The sequence below is a fragment of the Triticum urartu genome, chromosome 2A (genome assembly GCF_056163025.1).
Source record: "Triticum urartu cultivar PI428250 chromosome 2A, HENAU_Tu73, whole genome shotgun sequence".
Lineage (NCBI taxonomy): Eukaryota > Viridiplantae > Streptophyta > Magnoliopsida > Poales > Poaceae > Triticum > Triticum urartu.
This window is the reverse complement of record NC_141874.1, coordinates 575,611,286-575,627,763: the sequence shown is the minus strand read 5'-3', so window position 1 is coordinate 575,627,763 and position 16,478 is coordinate 575,611,286.

The window sequence follows — 16,478 nt, the reverse complement described above, 5'->3', positions numbered from 1 at the left end:
CTTTATGATGGGTTCGCTCTTACGGTGCTTGATCCCAGTGACAGAAGGGGAACCGACACGTATGTATCGTTGCCATTAAGGATAACAAGGGATCTATTTCTACATAAATAGATCTTGTCTACATCATGTCATCGTTCTTACTGCATTACTCCGTTTCTCCATGAACTTAATACATTAGCTGCATGTTGGATAGCAGTCGATGTGTGGAGTAATAGTAGTAGATGCAGGTAGGAGTCGGTCTAGTAATCTTGGACATGATGCCTATATAATGGTCATTGCCTATATATATTGTCATGATTATTTGAAGTTCTATCAATTTCCCAACATTAATTTATTTACCCACCATTTGCTATTTTTCTCGAGAGAAGCAACTAGTGAAACCTACGGCCCCGGGTCTCTTCTTTAATATATTTGCCTTTGCGATCTATTTTCCTTTGCTTTTATTTTCAGATCTATTAAACCAAAAATACCTTGCTGCACTTTATTTTATTTGGCGTTCGATCTATCAAATTATTACAACTTTCTCATGTCCGTTTGCCAATGTGTGGCGCCGTTACCCGAAAGGGATTGACAACCCCTTTAACCCATCGGGTTGCAAGTATTTTTTATTTGTGTGCAGGTGTTATTTACGTAGTGTTGCTTGGTTCTCCTACTGGTTCGATAATCTTGATCTCATCACTGAGGGAAATACCTACCGTCGCTATGCTGCATCATCCCTCCCTCTTTGGGGAAATACCTACATAGTCTAGCAGACATCAAAAGGAATTTCTGCCGCCGTTGCTGGGGAGACATCATCAACATCTACCGGGTTCCTAATCACAAATCTCATCTCCTCGCAATTTACATTATTTGCCATTTGCCTCTCGTTTTCCTCTCCCCCACTTCACAAAAAAATGCCGTTTTATTCACCCTCTTTTTCGTTCGTCGTTTTCTTGCTAGATATGTTTTTGAGTGCAATCTTGTTGTGTAGTCACAATGACTCAAGAGAACACCAAGTTGTGTGATTTCTCAAATACCAATAACAATGTTTTCAGTGGCACTCCGATTGCTCCCGGCACTAGTGCGGAATCTTGTGATATTAATACCGCTTTGCTGAATCTTATCATGAAAGATCATTTTCCGGTACTCCTAATGAGGATGCCGCGTCCCATGTTAACACATTCGTGGAATTATGCGATATGCAAAAGAAAGAAATATGTGGACAATGATGTTGTGAAGATGAAATTATTTCCATTTTCTTTGCAAGATGATGGAAAAATTTGGTTTTCTTCTTTGCCTCACAATAGTATCGATTCTTGGAATAAGTGCAAAGATGCTTTTATCACTAAGTATTTCTTCTCGCAAAAATTATTTCCCTTAGAACCCAAATCATGAATTTCAAGCAAATTGAACATGAGCATGTTGCACAATCTTGGTAAAGGATGAAAATGATGCTAAGGAATTGCCCAACTCATGGGTTAAATCTTTGGATGATCATACAAAAAATCTACGCGGGGTTGAATTTTGTTTCTGGTAATCTTCTAGATTCCGCCGTAGGTGGTACTTTTATGTAAATTACTTTGGGTGAAGCCACCAAATTGCTTGATAATATTATGGCAAAATATTCACAATGGCATACCGAAAGAGGTCCTACTAGTAAAAAAGTTAATTCGGATGAAGAAATTTCTTCTTTAGTGAAAAAGTTGATGCTCTTATGAAATTGGTTGCTATCAAAAGTGCTCCTATTGATTTTAATGATATACCTTTGTCTACTTTGATTCAGCAAAACAGTGATGCCGTAGATGTGAATTTTATCTCGCGAAACAATTTCAATAAAAATGCTTATAGAGGTAATTTTAATCCTAGGCCTTTTCCTAGTAATTCCTCTAATAATTATGGTAATTCATATGGAAATCCTTCTTACAATAATAATAGGAACACCTTTGATCTTGAGAATAATATTAAAGAATTTGTCAACATGCAAAATGTTTTCGACGCTACAATGGAAGAGAAGTTGAATAAGATTGATGATTCGTCTAGAAGTGTTGATAGAATTTCTCATGATATAGAAAATGTCAAGATGAAAATTTTTGTGCCTAAAGTTGAGGAATCAGTTAAAGCTCTTTATGTTTCTATGGATGAAATTAAGAAAAGAACCTCTATGCTTAGAGCTAGAAGAGAAATTTTAGAAAAAACGTTTTCTAGTGATTGCTTTCATAAAATTGATGAAGATCTTAAAATGATTGGTGTCTCTTCTATTTATTCCTTGTTTAGTAAAATTAAGATTGATGAAAAACGGATTAAAGAAGAGTCAACTTTAGCAAGAAGGCGTCCTGATAATTTGGAGGGTGAAAATCTTGTTGAGGAAATTGATAAAAGTGGGTTTGAAGATGTCAAGACTTTAACTAGTGATGTGCCCACTCTTTTGTATTACAAAGACTTTAATTATGATAGTTGCTCTTTGATTAATTGTATTTTTTCAATCCATGATAAATTCACCCCATGCTTATGAACAAAATAAAGCTTTTGCTAAACACATTTTTGATGCTATGATGAAAGCTTTAGAAGAAAAGTTGGAATTAGAAGTTTCAATTCCTTGAAAATTACATGATGAGTGGAAACCTACTATCAAAGTCAAGATTAAAAATTATGAGTGTTTTGCTTTGTGTGACTTGGGTGCTAGTGTTTCTACAATTCCAAAATCTTTATTTGAAGTGCTTGGTCTTACCGATATTGAAGAATGTTCTTTAAATTTGCACTTGGCGGATTCTACTATTAAAAAGCCTATGTGAAGAATTAATGATTTTCTTATTCTTGCAAATAGTAATTATGTGCCCATAGACTTTATTGTTCTTGATATTGATTGCAATCCGTCTTGTCCAATTATTCTTGGTAAACTGTTTTTACGCACTATTGTGGCGTGATTGATACGAAAGAAGGCAATATTAAATTTCAATTTCCACTAAGGAAGGGTATGGAACACTTCCCTAGAACAAGAATTAGGCCACCATATGAATCAATCACGAGGGCATCCTATTGATCTAGAAACAAAGATGACAAAACTTAGATCCGTGCTTTATGCCTAGCTAGGGGCATAAAACGATAGCGCTTGTTTGGAGGCAGCCTAATGAATAAAATTTATTTTTGCCTTTTTCTTTCTGTTCTTGACTGTTTGCACAATTATGCTACTGTTATGATTGTGTTTTTTTGTGTTTTTAGTGTTTGTGCCAAGTAAAGCCTTTAGGATCTTCTTGGGTGATAGTTGTTTGATCTTGCTGAAAAACAGAAACTTTCGTGCTCACGAAAGTAATTTTCATTTTTAACAGAAGTGCGATAAAATACCAAATTTTTGGGCAAAATATTATTATACAAATTTATCAGGTCGTCCTAATTTTTCAGAATTTGTGGAGTTTCAAAAGTATTCGAAATATCCTGGTTTCTACAGACTGTTCTGTTTTTGAAAGATTATGTTTTCTTTGCGTTGCGTGCCTGTTTTGATGATTCTATGGTTTTCTTTGAAGACTTTTTGCCATAGAAAAGTTGGAATACAGTAGATATAATGCAAGAATAAAATATGAATGGGTTGCAACAGTACTTATAGTAGTGATTTGTTTTCTTATACTAACATATCTCACGAAGGTTTTGTTGAGTTTTGTGTGATTGAAGTTTTCAAGTTTTGGGTGATATTACCAAGGATGAAGGAATAAGGAGAAAAAAGAGCCTAAGCTTGGGGATGCCCATGGAATCCCAAGCTATTATCCAAAGAGAAGCAAGCAACTAAGCTTAGGGATGCCCCGAGTGGTATTTTACTCGAAGCTATATTTTTATTCGTCACATACTATGAGTTTTGCTTGGAGCGTCTTGTATGATATGAGTCTTTGCTTGTTCTTCTTTTTTTAAGTCTTGAATCCCTGCTAGAAACACCTATTTGAGAGAGCCAAAATTATGCCATGACTTGTTAGAATTGCTCTCTATGATTCACTTAAATTTTTTATGAGCTATGGAATTGCTCTAGTGCTTCATCTATATCTTTTTGAGCACGGTGTGCTTTAGTATTTCTGAAGAAATGTTCTCTTGCTTCACTTAGATCTATTTGAGAGTTAGTAAAATTTTCGAGAAATTCTCTCTTGCATCACTTAAATTAATTCGAGAGAACGAAATATTGTGCTCATGATCTTCACTTATATTTGTTTGAGCTTATCAAAAGCAACACATGAAAATTAGTCCCAAAGTGATATATATCCAAGAAGGATATAATAAAACTTTCATGAAGATCATTGGACAAAATAAACTTGATTCCTTGTAATAGTTTTGAGATATGATGATGAGATATGTGAGTCATGTTCATGAGTAATTATGCTTTAGTAAGAATATTGGTGTTAAGGTTTGTGATTCCCTATGCAAGCAGGAAAGTCAACAGTTATGCAATGAAATTAAATCCTACTTGTGGTGAATTATTCGGTGTTAACTATGCTTAATCCCCGCTTATGAGATTTTTCGTTTCTTGGTTGGTCGCTTCTCAATCTTTTGCTAGCCTTCATTTTGCACAAAGTATTATCACTACTTGTGCATCCGAAATCCTTTAAACCAATTTTGCCACATGAGTCCACTATACCTACCTATATGCGGTATTTTATTGCCGTTCTAATTAAGCAAATTTGTATGTGCCCTCTCTAATTTTCAAAATAAATTTCTCTTTTGTGTGCTCGTACCGCTCGCGAGGCGATGAGGGTGGCGAATATTTACCATGCTAGATGTGTTATTCTCAAGATGAGTGTTTATTCACTTGTCATTGCACGAGAGTAAGGCAAAGGTGTTAGGGATGCCCAGTCCCAAAATGAAAAATGAGTTTACTTTATGTTGTTAAATAATAAATTCCTTGGAAAGTGTTGGTATGGAAGGCACCCGTGGATACGGTTAGCCATGGAAAGTGAAAGTATGGTGGAAAAAGGAATAACCTTTAATTTCTGTTTGCGAACCGCCTATGATATATCTAGCATGGAAAGTGTTGGGAGCTCTAAGTCATTTTTGTTCGAGGGGAAAAGTATGTCTCTCAAAATGTTTTTATCTCTCAATTTTTGCTTTAAGCTCTGGCACCTCTACAAATCCCTTCTTCCCTCCGCGAAGGGCCTTTCTTTTACTTTATGCAATTTTTATTTTTAATTCGAGTCTCCATATTCTCTTATAAAGCACCAACTAGGGGGCACTATGATCGTACTTGAGCATTGGGTGTAGTTAATATGCGAGTGTGTTTCATGAATGGATCAATGATTGAGCATAATGGGCTAGGGATAACTTACTTTAGTGTTGATATTTTGAAAGACATGGTTGCTTATTGGTATGCTTGAGTATTTAAGTCCTCATGTCAAAACTAGACTATTGCTTTGAACCATATAAAAGTCCAAATGTCCATGCTACAAAGAAAAGAATATGAGATGACATGTTAGGCAACATTCCACATCAAAAATTATGTTTTTATCATTTACCTACTCGAGGACGAGCAGGAATTAATCTTGGGGATGCTGAAACCTCTCCAAAGAATCTATAATTTATTATTGTTCCATGTTGTTATATTATCATTCTTGGATGTTTTTTAACCATTTTATATCATTTTTCGGTACTAACCTATTGACATAGTGCCAAGTGCCGGTTGCTGTTTTTTGCATGTTTTTTACATCGCAGGAAATCAATACCAAACGGAGTCCAAACGCAGCGAAACTTTTTGTGGATTTTTTGGACCAGAAGACATCTAGTGGGCAGGAGAAGCGCCTGGGGAGTGCTCTGAGGGGAGCACAACCCACCAGGGCGTGCCCGAAGGCCCAGGCACGCCCTAGTGGGTTGTGCCCACCTTGGGTGCCCCCTGGACCGCCTCTTTACTCTATAAATACCCCAATATTCTAGAAACCCCAGGGGAGTCGATAAAAATCAATTCCATCCACCGCAAGTTCCAGAACCACCAGATCCAATCTAGACACCATCATGGAGGGGTTCATCATGTCCATTGGTGCCTCTCCGATGATGCATGAGTAGTCTTTTGTAGACCTTCAGGTCCATAGTTAGTAGCTAGATGGCTTCCTCTCTCTCTCTCTCATTTGATCCCCAATACAATGGTATCTTGGAGAGCCATATGATGTAACTCTTTTTGCGGTGTGTTTGCTGGGATTGGATGAACTTTGACTTTATGATCAGATCTTTCTTTTTATCCTTGGAAGTTATTTGAGTCTTCTTTGATCTCTTATATGCATGATTGCTTATAGCCTCATATTTCTTCTCCGATAGTTGGGTTTTGTTTGGCCAAATTGATCTATTTATCTTGCAATGGGAAGAGGTGCTTTGTGATGGGTTTGATCTTACGATGCTTGATCCCAGTGACAGAAGGGGAAATGACACGTATGTATCATTGCCATCAAGGATAACAAGAAGGGGTCTATTTCTACATAAATAGATCTTTTCTACATCATGTCATCGTTCTTGTTGCATTACTCCGTTTCTCCATGAACTTAATACACTAGATGCATGTTGGATAGTGGTCGATGTGTGGAGTAATAGAAGTAGATGCAGGAAGGAGTCGGTCTAGTAATCTTGGACGTGATGCCTATATAATGATCATTGCCTGGATATCGTCATGATTATTTGAAGTTCTATCAATTTCCCAACAGTAATTTGTTTATCCACTGTTTGCTATTTTTCTCGAGAGAAGGCACTAGTGAAACTACGGCCCCCGGGTCTCTTCTTTAATATATTTGCCTTTGCGATCTATTTTTATTTGCTTTTATTTTCAGATATATTAAACCAAAAATACAAAAATACCTTGCTGCACTTCATTTTATTTGGCGTTCGATCTATCAAATTATTACAACTTTCTCAGGTCCGTTTGCCAATTTGTGGCGCCGTTACCCGAAAGGGGTTGACAACCCCTTTAACACGTCCGGTTGCGAGTATTTTTTATTTGTGTGCATGTGCTATTTACGTAGTGTTGCTTGGTTCTCCTACTAGTTCGATAACCTTGGACTCATGAGTGAGGGAAATACCTACCATCGTTGTGCTGCATCATCCCTTCCTCTTTGGGGAAATACCGACGTAGTCTAGCCGACAGCAGCCACCAATAGAGATCCCCATCTATCAGGACATACATCTTTGCTTGATGGGCTACAAGTTCAGCTTCTTTGCTAAGGCAATGGTCAAGGTGCTTGGCTCATCGCTATTCCCGGGGTCACCGCTGTTGCCATCTTTTACATCTTTTCCACACAAAAAATAACATCCTTCTTGTTAGACATGAAAATGATAACCTCCTAGGGCCCTGGCATATTTAGGGTGTTTTACATGTAGTTGGACAAGGCCATGTACTTGGCCAACACAAGATGGCCTAATAAGCTGTTGTAGGGCAGTGGGACATCAACTACATCAAAAGTGATGTTCTCCATGCGGGCATTCACTGGAGTAGCAACTATGGCGGGTGGCATGACTTGACTAGTGGTTGAGCTGATCTAGGATTGATTCCATGGAATGTTCCCATGGGGGAAACTTGTCGGGGGGATCTGCATCTTCTTGTACACCTCGGTGGAGAGGAGGTTGAGACTAGATCATTCATCAACGAACCATCTTGGTAACCTTGATGTTGTTGATCTTGGGGGAGACCAATAATGGAAAAAGGCACACATTTGGGTGATCACCAGCATCAAACGTGAGTGGGACATGAAACCATTTGAGCAACCGTTGGGCTTCCATAGTAGCTGGACTGTGTTCACCTCTTAGGAAAGTTAATTGACTTCCATTTGAGAGGAGAGCAAATATGCTTCCACCGTGAATGCACGTCACGTTGTGGGCCGCCTGTTATTCGCCAATGTCTACTTCCCCATCCTCTTCTTCATCTCCACCATCTTGGTCTTTGTCACAACCTCGAGCGAGGCGGTCACAGCCGCCACTACAACCTCTGTGGATGCCACTTTGCTTGGAATTACCCCTGCTGTTCCAGCCTTTCTTCTGTTTCTCCTTCTTATTTTCTTTCCTGGCTTTCTTCCTCACCTCTGCAAGGATTGCACCTTGCGTTCATCCTCGAGGTCATGCTTGGTAGTATTGTGGATTTTGCTCCAAGGGCCTCCATCATGATCGACGACAGCCACAAATTTTCCTTTCCCGTCACCATTGGACTTCTTGGCTGCAGGCTCTACCACGAGGACAACTTGCTGCTTTCATTTCTTGTTTTTCTTCTTGCCCGGGTTGCTGGAAGACCCGACAACGTCAACAACTGCATCCACCCCTAGGAGTCTATAGCCTTCTTAGCTCATGCACATTTATTCCCTGGAACACTGATGGTTCTAGGGCACTGGTATACTCCCTGGAACACACCAACAATTTGGTCACCTAGATCCTGTCAGGATCTGATAGATCCATCTGAAAGATTCGTCAACCAAGATCTGACATTTGGTTCCAAGGCCAATGGAAACCAATTGGCCATGACTTTCTCATTGCCTCCAGCAGCTAGGACAATGGTAGCATGAACTTACGAGAATGCAATGGGATTTGATTTCCCATCGTAGCTCAGGGGAATGTCTGGCTTGAATTTGTGTGGCCATTTGACTTCGCGCAATTCTGCTATGAAGGCGGGGTAGCCTGCACCCTATGGCAGAGGACCCACCCCCATTGCCGGGTAAACCGACTCTTGGTGGCCAGCATATTCGCCTTCTCGGCGACCCTCGATGTGTACACGAGCGTCCTTGTCACGCCACATGTTGATGATGTTCTCGAGGTCGTCATGGAGTAGCATTGATGAGTGATGGAGTGGGGATCGTCGCGCTGCTCGCAGCGACGATTGTTGCATTCCTGGCCACGCCGAACTTGGTGGGGGAGCATACTGAACCAAGATGCGCATGATTGTAACCCGTGGCAATAGGGTCATGAGCCAAAGCGTGAGTCCTCTCGGAGGCTAGGGACCGCGCCAGACCTATGTGGTTGTTTGTGTAGCCCACCAGGTCGGCTTTCCTAGGCACCCAGCCATTGAGGCGTGGATCATTTCCTGGTGCCACAGAGGAAACTGGAGTAAATCCTCCGCAAGCGCATATTACAAGCCGCGAACGCAAGGTGAAGTAGGCGCTAGATGCTGGCTAGCAACACCGCACTATTTCCGTGGGGTGCGCTTCCCTCATGTTACAAGTGATGTTGTGAAGGATGCTCAGACACGTGATTTCTTGAGCGCTCTTCATCTGCAGCCGCCCCCTTAGATGGCCGACCACTCATAGCCCCAGCCTTGCGAGAAGGATGGCAAGAGCCAGAAGGATGCGGGGGCCTGCAGACAGACATGGAGGAGGGCCGACATCCGCTGCACCACTGGAGTTTCGGAGCAGATAAGAGGGGTTCTATGAGAATGGTTGCCAGTTGTAGCATCATGAGAACCACGACACACGCCAACCGACCAGGCATGGGAGTTATCACCTCCCTCTACATTGCGTGAACCTCGCTTCCGGTTCAAGATCTGGTCACGGTTGGAGTTCTCTGCTGCCTACGGTGACTGATGCTGGTGCTGCTCCTACTCACGGAATCGGTGGTCCTGCTCGTCATGAGTAGTTTGCGGGCTCTACGACAAGAGTGACTGCTTGGACTGAATCATGCTCAATGTTGCTTGTGGCGTAGATGATGTAGATGATGAAAATCCAAATGTTAATGCCCCCTACCTTGCGTGCCAGATTTCATGTGTGCAAGACACGACAGCAGGAACGAGAGATTTCCCCTTTACAATTCGGCGTTCAGGGACTAAGACACTCGAATCAACTATCTATGACATGGTGTTTTTCCTAGGTTTGGGACGCTGGAAAGTGTAAAACCCCACATCCCGCCAAATTGAATTGATGGATGTGATGAAATTGATGATTACAGTGATGAACTTTCCTTGTCGGGGCTTGTCAGGCTTTGGAAAGTGCTCCTGTGTGTCGGAAAATGAAACTCTATAGGAGTTGAACCCTTATGTACATAACCTGGGCCTCCTTTTATACTCACAAGCAGACACCAAAGTGGCCACAATAGTGTACACACAGTACTTGTATAGTGGAATACCTACCACATTAAATGCAGGGGTATGTCTTCATATCCCGTTGTCAGGGTTGAACGTGTGTCCTGTAGTGGCAGGTTTTATTCACATATCCTTGTTACCGTGACACATTTCTGACAAGGTGTCACGTGCACTGCAAAAATGTGATGATTCACCTTGAGTGCCACCTAATCCTGATGGAGGTGCGCGCTCCACTTGACAGCTCACCATGCGCCGATGCAGGCCGTCGTATGCCTATATTTAGCTGCACTGCCATAGCCCTCTGCCAGCCAACTGACACACTGGTCGCCGATGGGAGAAAACCGTTGGCGGGGCACCAACACTGAGGGAACCATTGCCCGGAGGCAACCTTATTCCAGGTTAATCCTGGCCTTAACGTTGTCAATGGTGTCAGGGGATTCTTCCTCAAGTGTGGTGATCTTGTTGGTGAGCGTTTTTCACAAAGATATCCATCTTGAAGTGAAGTCTTGACTAAGGTCTACATACCACCATTTTGTCAGGAGGAAGTACGAAGGTATGGAGTCCTTCTGGATGTTGTAACTAGCAAGAGTGCAGCCATCCTCGAGCTGCTTGCCTGTAAGGAGGCGACCACACCGTCTTTTGAGGTAGGTTATCTCTATCTTGGATCTTGACAAAGATTTGCATGCCACCGTTAGACTCCGCCAAGAACACTACCACAACCCACACTTGACGGGTCTGTGCAACTGGTCTTCACAGTACCGACAGTTCTGCTCGATTTTTTGTTTCGTTCTTGTTTTGTGTGTTCTCTTCGCTTGTTTAACCAAATTTTCTTTCAGGCATTTTTTATATGCCTATTTGTTTTTGCTTTTGGTATTCTTTATTTACTTTTTATTCTAACTTCATGATTTTTTTTCAAACAAGATTAGTTTATGATTTTTAAAAATATAAAAAAAATCTAAAATTCATGAACATTTAAAAATTATGAGTATGTTTAGAATGGGTGAACATTTTTCATATTCATGAACATTTTGTATATTCGTATTCATAAACATTTTTCATATTTCATGAATTGTTTTTATTTGGTGTTTTTTTAATATTATATTGTTTAACTTTTTTCAGTTCGTGAAGAATTTATGAATACACAAATACTTTTTAATATGTCAAAAATGATAATTGGTTTTTTAGGAGGCAAGCAAACATGTACTATAAACCGATTCTATGTCTCAAAGGGAACATACATGAATGGCTAATTTCGCCGACGAGCACACGGCCTAGTCATCAGAAAGCTACATGGGTCGGGCCATAAAATCGCCATTCATGCATTATAGCAACAATTGCCCGCTAAAGGCAGGGAATAGGAGCTCCTGACATAATCAAGAGGTGCAAAGTTTTTTCCACTTTAGATGTTTACATGCATAAAGTGTAAATTGGTAAAACTAGAATCACAGATTCATATTGGTCTTTCATATTCATGTTTTTATTCTGAAATTCGAAATAACATGGAAAGGAACCACACTAACGAATTTTAACGTGAAGTAGAATATACATTAAATAACCAACTCAAGTCCTTTCACTCTAGTTTAAGAATCACCACTCCTTGTGTAGATTCACTGTGGGGGATGAAAAAATGTTAGATTTTGGGAAGATTGGTGGTTAGGAGATAAACCACTCCAACACAATTCCCCTATACACTACAATATCTCTCTTGAGAAGTACTCCCTCCATTCCTTTATCTAAGGTGTATATTTTTGGGCACGGTGACCAAGGCAACAAATTATAGATACATTGGTACAAAATAACCCTTGTCAATTTGTTGGTTACTAGCAAGTAAATCAATTAGGCTTTGACAGACAGAGATACAGGCAATCAGGGGAGAGATACTTTCCTTCTTTTTCTATAAATACATACAAAAAATCAGGAGAGAGATACTTTCCTTTTTTCTGCAGGGATAAAAAGGGATTATGAGGAATTCAAAGAAATGCACCTTACATTGCGGATCAAAAAACAAATACACATTATATAAAGGAACAGAGGGAGTACTTGTCTATTGCTGATGCATTAGGGAAAGGGCTTGATGAAATACATTTTAGGAGGACCATTCTTGGGGAATCACTAGAATTGTGAATCTTATTAAAGATGTTTGTGTTGATATTGTTCTCACTGATGACAAAGATGTCATTAAGTTGACTTTCACTAAAATTGGTGTTCACTCTGTTAGATCTTATTGTAGACATTTGATAGGGCAAGGTAATAACTTCCCACACAATTTTATGTGGAAAACAAAAATTCCACATAGAGTATTTTTTCATGTGGTTGGTTCTTAGAAAAGTATTTTAAGTAAAGATAATTTAATTAGAAGGGAGTGGATTGATAGTAGGACTTGCCCCTTTGTAGCTCTGATGAATCTATTGATCATTTGTTTATGAAATGCTCTCTGGCCTAAATGCTCTGGAACATTATTAGGTGTGCTTTCTAACTATTTGACATCCTTGATAATATTAATGATTTGCTCAATATCTGGATTAAAAAAATTTAAGCTACTGATAAGCATTTGGTGTTCACTGTTGTTTCTGTGTTGTTTTGGACCATTTTGAAGCTAAGAAATAGTGCTATATTTGAGAATGTTGAAATTACTATCCCTTGTGTCCCTATAAATTTAGTTGCTAATTGTATTAATGACTGTGTTGTCTTGCGGAAAAAACAGGAAGACCTAACAAATCTGAAGTGGGTGGCAAAAAATGATAGAACAAATAGTAAATGTAGTGTTAAAGGCGTTCTAGGGGTTGGAGTTTTGGTATTCTTCGACTGCGGTGAAGACTAATAAAATGATCACTTGGAGAAGCTCCTTTTGGGCCTTTCGTCTGCTCTAGTTTGCACATGTTTTTTAGTTTGTAATATCTCTCCTAGACTTTGGAGTTTTATGTGTTGTTGCTATATGTAGTAGATCTTATAAGCAATGTCTCAATTGTTGCTTTCAGTCTCCCTAGGCACCTACTGCCTATGATCTGAAGACATCCTTGTGGTGTTGTTAGGTCTTGGTTAGCTTGATATGCTTTAGGTGTTGGGGAACGTAGCATGCAATTTCAAAATTTTCCTACGATCACACAAGATCTATCTAGGAGATGCATATCAACGAGAGGGGGAGAGTGTGTCCACGTACCCTCGTAGACCGAAAGCGGAAGCGTTAGTATAACACGGTTGATGTAGTGGAATGTCTTTGCGATCCAACCGATCTAGTACCAAACGTACGGCACCTCCGAGTTCAGCACACGTTCAGCTCGATGACGTCCCTCGAACTCTTGATCCAACAGAGGGTCGAGGGAGAGTTTCGTTAGCATGACGGTGTGGTGACGGTGATGGTGATGTGATCCGCGCAGGGCTTCGCCTAAGCACTACGACGCTATGACCGGAGGAGTAAACTATGGAGGGGGCACCACACACGTCTAAGAGAATAACTGTTGTGCTTTGGGGTGCCCCCTGCCCCCGTATATAAAGGAGGAGAGTAGGAGGCCGGCCACTACAGGCGCGCCAAGGAGAGGGGAGTCCTACTAGGACTCCAGTCCGTGTAGGATTCGACCCCCTTGGGAGGGGGCGCGGCCACCCCTTGTGGGCTGGATCCCCTCTCCCCTATGGCCCATGTAAGCCCATTACTTTCCCCGCGAGGTTCCGGTAACCCCTCGATACTCCGATAAATATCCAAAACGTCCCAAAACCATTCCAGTGTCCAAATACTATCGTCCAATATATCAATCTTTACCTCTCGACTATTTTGAGACTCCTCGTCATGTCCGTGATCTCATCGGGGACTCTGAACAATCTCCGGTCACCAAAACACATCACTCATAATACAAATCGTCATCGAACATTAAGCGTGCGGACCCTAAGGTTCAAGAATTATGTAGACATGACCGAGACACATCTCCGATCAATAACCAATGGCGGAACCTGGATTCTCATATTGGTTCCTACATATTCTACGAAGATCTTTATCGATCAAACTGCTATAACAACATACGTTATTCCCTTTGTCATCGGTATGTTACTTGCCCGAGATTCGATCGTCAGTATCCTTATACCTAGTTCAATCTCGTTACTGACAAGTCTCTTTACTTGTTCCGTAATGCATCATCCTGCAACTAACTCATTAGTCATATTTCTTGCAAGGCTTATAGTGATGTGCATTACCGAGAGGGCCCAGAGATACCTCTCCGATACTCAGAGTGACAAATCCTAATCTTGATCTATGCCAACCTAACAAACACCTTCGGAGACACCTATAGAGCATATTTATAATCACCCAGTTACGTTGTGACGCTTGATTGCACACAAGGTGTTCCTCTGGTATTCGGGAGTTGCATAATCTCATAGTCAGAGGAATATGTATATGTCATGAAGAAAGCAATAGCAATAAAACTTAACGATCATTATGCTAAGCTAACGGATGGGTCTTTTCCATCACATCATTCTCCTAATGATGTGATCCCATTCATCAAATGACAACACATGTCTATGGTCAGGAAACTTAACCATCTTGATTAACGAGCTAGTCAAGTAGAGGCATACTAGGGACACTATGTTTTGTCTATGTATTAACACATGTATCAAGTTTCCGGTTAATACAATTCTAGCATGAATAATAAATATTTATCATGATATAAGGAAACATAAATAACAACTTTATTATTACCTATAGGGCATATTTCCTTCAGTCCCCAACTTGAACTAGAGTCAATAATCTAGATTACATTGTAATGGTTCTAACACCCATGGAGTCTTGGTGCTGATCATGTTTTGCTCATGGAAGGGCTTAGTCAACGGGTCTGCAACATTCAGATCCGTATGTATTTTGCAAATCTTTATGTCTCCCTCCTTGACTTTATCGTGGATGGAGCTGAAGTGTCTCTTGATGTGTTTGGTTCTCTTGTGAAATCTGGATTTCTTTGCTAAGGCAATTGCTCCAGTATTCTCACAAAAGATTTTCATTGGACCCGATGCACTAGGTATTACACCTAGATCAGATATGAATGCTACCTCTTGAGCACTGTGTTGGATTTCCCCGAAGAGGAAAGGATGATGCAGCAAAGTAGTGTAAGTATTTCCCTCAGTTTTTGAGAACCAAGGTATCAAGCCAGTAGGTGGTTGCGCGCGTCCCCTAGTACCTGCACAAGACAAATAACTCCTCGCAACCAACGCGATAAGGGGTTGTCAATCCCTTCACGGTCACTTACAAGAGTGAGATCTGATAGATATGATAAGATAATATTTTTGGTATTTTTGTGATAAAGATGGAAAGTAAAATAAAAGCAAAGGAAATAACTAAGTATTGTAATATTAATAACCCGGGGGCCATAGGTTTCACTAGTGGCTTCTCTCAAGAGCATAAGTATTTTACGGTGGGTGAACGAATTACTGTTGAGCAATTGAAAGAATTGAGCATAGTTATGAGAATATCTAGGTATGATCATGTATATAGGCATCACGTCCAAGACAAGTAGACCGACTCCTGCCTACATCTACTACTATTACTCCACTCATGGACCGCTATCCAGCATGCATCTAGAGTATTAAGTTCATGAAAACAGAGTAACACCTTAAGCAAGATGACATGATGTAGAGGGATAAATTCATGCAATATGATAAAAACCCCATCTTGTTATTCTCGATGGCAACAATACAATACGTGCCTTGCTGCCCCTACTGTCACTGGGAAAGGACACCGCAAGATTGAACCCAAAGCTAAGCACTTATCCCATTGCAAGAAAGATCAATCTAGTAGGCCAAACCAAACTGATAATTCGAAGAGACTTGCAAAGATAACCAATCATACATAAAAGAATTCAGAGAAGATTCAAATATTGTTCATAGATAATCTTGATCATAAACTCGCAATTCATCGGTCTCAACAAACACACCGCAAAAAGAAGATTACATCGAATAGATCTCCGAAAGAGAGGGGAGAACATTGTATTGAGATCCAAAAAGAGAGAAGAAGCCATCTAGCTCATAACTATGGACCCGAAGCTTTGAGGTAAACTACTCACACTTCAGCGGAGAGGCTATGGTGTTGATGTAGAAGCCCTCCATGATGGATACCCCCTCCGGCGGAGCTCCGGAACAGGCCCCAAGATGGGATCTCGTGGATACAGAAAGTTACGGCGGTGGAATTAGGGTTTTGGCTCTGTATCTGATCGTTTGGGGGTACGTAGGTATATATAGGAGGAAGGAGTACGTCGGTGGAGCAATAGGGGACCCATGAGGGTGGAGGGCGCGCCTGGGGGGGGGGGGGTAGGCGCGCCCCCTACCTTGTGGCCTCCTCCTTTGTTTCTGGACGTAGGGTCCAACTCTCTTGGATCATGTTTAGTGCGAAAATCACGTTCCTAAGGTTTCATTCCGTTTGGACTCCGTTTGATATTCATTTTCTTCAAAACCCTAAAATAGGCAAAAAACAGCAATTCTGGGCTGGGCCTCTAGTTAATAGGTTAGTCCCAAAAAA